Source organism: Prosopis cineraria, unplaced genomic scaffold (genome assembly GCF_029017545.1).
Source record: "Prosopis cineraria cultivar Desert tree isolate PC_DT_omini unplaced genomic scaffold, ASM2901754v1 PC9, whole genome shotgun sequence".
Lineage (NCBI taxonomy): Eukaryota > Viridiplantae > Streptophyta > Magnoliopsida > Fabales > Fabaceae > Prosopis > Prosopis cineraria.
The window spans coordinates 526488-532764 of record NW_026555340.1 but is presented as its reverse complement, the minus strand read 5'-3'; the positions used below and the strand labels follow the sequence as shown (position 1 = coordinate 532764).

The window sequence follows — 6277 nt, the reverse complement described above, 5'->3', positions numbered from 1 at the left end:
ACTTCAAGAATTAGAGGAACTTCATTCGCTTATGATTCTTCCAAGTTCTATAAAGAGATGAAAGATTGTTGCATGATAAGATGATCTTAAGCAAGGAATTCTATGTTGGTGATTTGGTTTTTCTTTTCCACACAAGATACATTCACAAACAAGGGAAGCTTAAAGTAAAAATGGGATGGACCTTTTTCAGTCACTAAAGTCTTTTCATATGGAGTTGTGCACTTGTGAAAGGTGTTCCAGAGGCTCCTCAAGTCAAGAAGAGGTCCCTACTCAACATGCCTTTAATCCTCCTTGAATTAGGTTGTATCTCTTTACTTTCTATTGCTTTGTGTTGCGTTTGATGATTGAGTAAAGTGCAAATGTGGAGGAAATGTCTCTATTAGTAAAAGTTAGTTTTTCACTTGTTTTCTTTGATTACATAATTGCAAATATGAGAATTATTCTTTGTTGTTTGGCTTTTGGCCAAAATCATGCCTAAGCCTTCGCCAAGACAAAATTGGCTATGGCCAAGACCTCTTCTTGGGGTATTTGTATAAATTATTCATTTGCACTTCTTTCATGCATCCATGTTGAGCTTATCTTGTCATATATCATTAGACTAGGCATATATTAATAACAATGCATGATTTAAGTATTGGAAAAGAGCTAAAAATATTTTATTTTGTTTTATTTTGTTTTATTTTGTTTTCAAAAAATTTTATAAAAATAAACTGTTTTCTTTTTATTTGAATTTGCTTATTGATAGAGGTTTTTATTGGAAATCTTAATACTTGATATGAGAATACTTTAGAGTTTGGATAATAGTGAAGTGAATTTGATCTTTACCTTAAGTAAATGGATTTGAGTACTAAAACCCTTAATGGAAGGAGTCTTATATATTCTAGCATGCATTGTTCTACTTTAATCAATTCATTCTCTAGAACTTGTCTCTTTTCTTATTCAAAACCACAACTTGCACTAAAAATGATTAAAGCATTCATTTGGATAGCATTCAAAAGGCCAACCTCTTGATTGTTTTGCTTAACCCTTTGAGCCTTTTGAATATTTATTTGAAAATATGATTATACCTTTATTTTCCCAAGAATGCATGTTACTTCACATTATTGCTTAAGATATTTAGCTTGCCTTAGACTCAAAAGGTGAACTTTTATCATCCATTGCGCTAGAAGTTGTAAAGGAGCAGCAAGGAAGATCACAAGAGAGACTAGAGCAACCTCAAAAGAAAGAAAAAGAAAGAGAAAAATAGAAGAAAAGTTAAAAAGAGAAAGATAGAAACAATGTTGAAAGAAAGAAAATGTAACATATGGGAAAATTAATTGTGGTTAGTTAACCCAATGATTTAGATTAGTAATTTAATGAGGTGTGTAGCCAGAGGGGCCTAATTGGTGTAATTGTTGTGATTTCAGCCCTAGAAGTGAGTCCGGATTGATGTTGGGCCACCAGGGCAAAGAAAGAGGAAGAAAAAGTAAGGTGAAGCTCTTTGTTCCACATGCCGCGGCGTGCAGGGGCAGATTTGAATGCAACGGGCTCCTCTATGCCATGCGCCAGGTTGTACAATCAAAATTTTTAATAAATCAATTCATGTTTTAAGCGAAAATTAGAGAAGAAAGGAAGGAGAAACCGAAGAGCTCAACTTAGGCTCTGCTAGGGCATTGCATTGGCTCCTATTGTTGATGTTTTAAAGCTCCCAAACACCCAAAGTAAGTAATCTATGCCTTCTTTTTCCTTTCTCTCCCTCATTCATGATGATTTATGATAGGGTTTGAGTTGGAGAGTTTATTTTCAATCCATAGGAGTATGAGTCTGATTCCATTAGTTAAAATGAGTATAATGGAAGTTATTTAAGATATTGGAATACCACATTGATGATTTTAGAAGTGTTTGGTCCATAAGAGCATTTAATACTCGAAAATTGACATAAATGTAGTTGTTAATAGAGGCTTATGTCCATTAATAATGGTTTGAAGAGTTATTAATAGTAATGTGCATTAATGGAACCTAGTGGACCCATTGGGGATGAATGGGTAGAAATTTGTGGATTTATAGAATAGTATGTGTGGAGATTATGTTGGCAAAACTCTCAAAATGAGATAATGATAATATCCTTGTTGTATGGATGTAGTGAGGTTCAATTTTGGCACCATTTAAGCTTGGGAGGAGCTTTGAAAGTTTTTTGGTGTGAGGGATAAACCTTTGACCTCTCAAAGGATTGAGGTAACTCGGGGAAACTTAATCTTTATAGTTGAATGTTAATTGTGCTGTAAAATGTAATTTATGATTTAAACTAATGATGCATATTAGCAATGTGTTTGACTTGCGAAATAGATTTGAAAAGGAAAACCTAGATTATGCCATCCTTTGTAATTTGTGAACTTGATTTTAGTTTGTTATTGTAGGTGGAGAATTGTGATGAGAAATATGTTGAGTTTGTGGAGTATTTGAGTATATGTGAGTTTATGTGCCATGCATTGATTGTTTAAAATGCATATCATGTGAAATGTGCATAGCATGTGGTATTGGTAGTGACCGTTGGAATCGAAAACTTGCTTTAGCACTAACCGTTGAAATCAGAAGGTAGCCCTTATCCCATGATTGATTTGGGACTGCCATGATTGATTCAAGACTGTCTCACTTATTTTATGAGGGACTTGAACCTAACTAGTCTTCACCGATTCATGAGGAGGTTAAATTAGGGGTATGACACCTCATGGTTGTTAGTATTGGGGGAAACCAGATTACATAACTGAGTGAGTTCACTCTGGCCTGGTAGCTTCTCACAAGTAGAAGGCTGGGTTAGTCCATGAAAGGATGTAGCTACATAATAGCCACCGGTTTTGTGTCGGAGGTAACAGGAAGGTATAAGGTTGGCATACGATCATGCATATAAGTCCGGCCACATAATTGTTAGTTTTATGATCTGACATGTGTTAGGGGCGCATGGCTATTATTATTGCAACCCCATGTTGTGCTTTGCAAAATAACTTGATATTGTGTGTTGTGGGCCCAGTCACATAGTTGTTAGTTTTGTTAGTTTTGTGAACCGTGGCCAAGTGTTTAGATGTGATATCTATGTATTTGCCTAATTGCATATATTTATAATTGATATGCAACTATATAGGTTAGGTGAAACTTGGTTATTGAATGGATGCACTCATCTCTCAATTCTCAATATTTTAAGGCCTAACTCATCGGATCTAAGTTAGGGAAAATACATGGAGGCCTAGGATTGTGGGGTAATCCTCTATATGCCTCCATTTTGTTGTTTCATGTATATATGTTATGTCATTTGCCAACTAGGATTATTTGACATGATTTTTAAGCTACTTGCATTATTTTGTGTACAACTTGTGTATTTTGTGCCCTAGGTTAGTGAGTTTTGATTGTAAACTCGTGGGTAGAGTCAAAATACTTGTGCATAGAAACATGTGTAATTTGAAAGATTTGAAAAGAAAATGATGATTTTGTGCAACATTTCCTCCTCCTTGTGGTTTGTAAAAATCGGGGTTGAGTGGTGATTTCATAATATATGTGTTTTTGATTGTGTGTAGTGTATTGCACGAGTCCGTTAGAGTTCATTGAGTGTGGTTGGATGGTCGGTATAGGCTTATGGCACTTCTGGTTGAGTTAGGACACCAAAGTTGTAAGATTTTTGTGAAAAGCAGTCAAAAAGGGTTTTGGTGTCTAACTTTTAATAGAAAAAGAATTTAAGAGTGAAACCGGTGCCATTAGCTAGACTAGAAGAAAACTCCATGTAGACACCAAAACCATCTCAATCGGACGTCGGATGGAGATTTAAGATGCATCGAAAATTTGCTCCCTGTGTTGTCAAATGACAGCACTGATGCTGTCAAATGATAGCATGATGCTGTCAAATTTGTACAATGCGCCACGGCGCATGGCATAAAGAAGGATGAGCCAGAGTGCATATGTCATATGCCACAGCACATGAGTCGTTTTCTACACAAATATCAGTTTTGAGATTTAAAACTCATTGTTTTGAGTCTCTTTCACTTTCTCAGCTTTTGCACAGTTTTTAAACTTTGATTTGAGCTTAATAAATATTGTTTGAGAGTTGAAATGTTGAATTTGGGATTCTTTGTAAAGGATTTGAGAAATTTTTCCTTTTTTATATAAATTTACATCTTTAGTAATCATCTGAGGGTTGATCCCTTGATTATCTTAATAATGGAGTTAATCGAAGTTAGTAAGGGAGACCTTGCAGAAAACAAACATAGAAGACAAGAATGAAAAGAAAGGAAAGCAAAAGAAATAATAAAATAGAAAAATAGAAAAGCAAAAATGTAACATCCTAAATTTCAATCTAAGGAACTAGTTGCTAACCGGAGGTAAATTAGTAATTAGTGGATTGATTATGGTTCGGATGTTAGGTTGATATTTTGTATTGATTGATTACTATGTTAACAGGATTGAAAGGTAAAGTGGCAGTTCAAGACTTAACGCACGAGCAGTAGTGAGAGTTTTTGGCACGTGGCATAGAATTTTTACTTAAAAGCTAAGTCAGATCATGAAAACAGAAGGCAAAGTTAAGGAAAAATGCGTGAGAGGCAGAGGAGAAGACTTGTGTGCTAGGACAACCATTATCCAGCTATCAGGAGTTTGCTTCAACTAGCAACTTATCAGGTAAGTATCATACAGCCCTTGTTATGAAAGCAAAAGAAACAATAAAATAGAAAAATAGAAAAGCAAAAATGTAACATCCTAAATTTCAATCTAAGGAACTAGTTGCTAACCGGAGGTAAATTAGTAATTAGTGGATTGATTATAGTTCAGATGTTAGGTTGATATTTTGTATTGATTGGTTACTATGTTAACAAGATTGAAGGGTAAAATGACAGTTGAAGACTTAACGCACAAGCAGTAGTGAGAGTTTTTGGCACGTGGCACAGAATTTTTACTTAAAAGCTAAGTTAGATCATGAAAACAGAAGGCAAAGTTAAGGAAAAATGTGTGAGAGGCAGAGGAGAAGACCTGTGTGCTAGGACAACCATTATCTAGCTATCAGGAGTTTGCTTCAACTAATGATTTATCAGGTAAGTATCATACAGCCCTTGTTATGAGCTAGAATATGTTATGAGCTTCATCTGAGCGCTTGAATCATTCCAATCGGTTGTCAAATGTGAAAATGGTGCAGGTGAAAATTTATCTTCTAAATTGTCATATGATAGTAGAATTTACTGTCATATGCACCCTGGCACATTGTGTGCCACATCACGATGCATGGCACAGAGAAGAATAGAGCACGTTGCTCTGTACCATATGTCGTGTCACATGGTGGTGTGAGTCATGGTGTATGGTACTTTTTTCGAGAAAGATATTGTGTTTTATTGAGTTTTTGAATTATATTTACGCTTCTGTTAGTACTCTTATTTAAACATATGTTTGATGAAGTCGAGATCCCACATTTTGAAAACAATTCGAGGGCTATTACTCTAATCTTGTATGATTATTATTTGATAATTATGTGTTAGGAATGGTAAATTCCATATTAAGTGGGAATTTACATGTTGGTATTAGTTTATTTGGTTTTAATCTCTTTGTGCATTGCATTACATTAGTTAGCAACTTTTATACATTCATTACTCTCTTTCCATCCTCTAACCACTTATTTACTAACTTTTTCTGCCTTTACTCTAAAGGAGGAGACAAAGAACGTAAAGCTATAGTTATCCTATAGTAGCTATGAGAGGATGTGGTAGATATCCACTGCCCATACAGAGTCAGAGTGCCCAAGATCCGAAGGTGCCACCAAAACAACCTTAGGGTAATGACCTAATAATGGCACGTATGTTAGAAGTGATGCTAGACATTCAGTGAAGTTTAGTTAGTCGTGATGCCCTAAACCATAATAGGGATCATGAGGAGCCAAGGCCAAAGCAAGAAATAAGGCTTGAGGCTGAAGTGAGGGTAGAACTTAAGCAACACTCCAAGGTGCAGTTAAATAGGCCAGCGACCTCCCATGCTTCAAGGAGTAGGCTAGAGATTGGTAGAAAAGATCAGGAGATTCCCATGGATCGAGTTTGAAGGACTTTGTCACAGTTAAATCTGCTAACTTTTAATAGGAGTATGAAAGAAGGAGATGAAGAGAACTAGGTTGAGAGAATGAAAACAATCTTTGAAGTCACTCCATGTTCCTCTGAGTAGAAGGTTGTATTAGCTATAGTACAACTAATAGAAGATGCCAAGCATTGATAGCATTCTGTGAGACCTTCTGGAGGTAGTCGGCTCAATTAGGAGCAATTCAAGGAGAGGTTCTTTG

At 35.6% G+C, this 6277-nt stretch overlaps 1 long non-coding RNA gene across 2 annotated transcripts; it reads left to right on the top strand.

Annotated features, from left to right (window-relative positions):
- Positions 1–1419: 1419 nt before the first annotated feature.
- LOC129319859 (uncharacterized) lies at positions 1420–5149 on the top strand. 2 transcript variants are annotated; one of them, XR_008595532.1, is made up of 4 exons: positions 1420–1700; positions 2123–2214; positions 4426–4641; positions 4857–5149. It is a non-coding gene; the product is annotated as an uncharacterized LOC129319859 (long non-coding RNA). The 2 variants fall into 2 exon arrangements; XR_008595531.1 differs by having other exon boundaries at positions 4837–5149.
- Positions 5150–6277: the final 1128 nt, after the last annotated feature.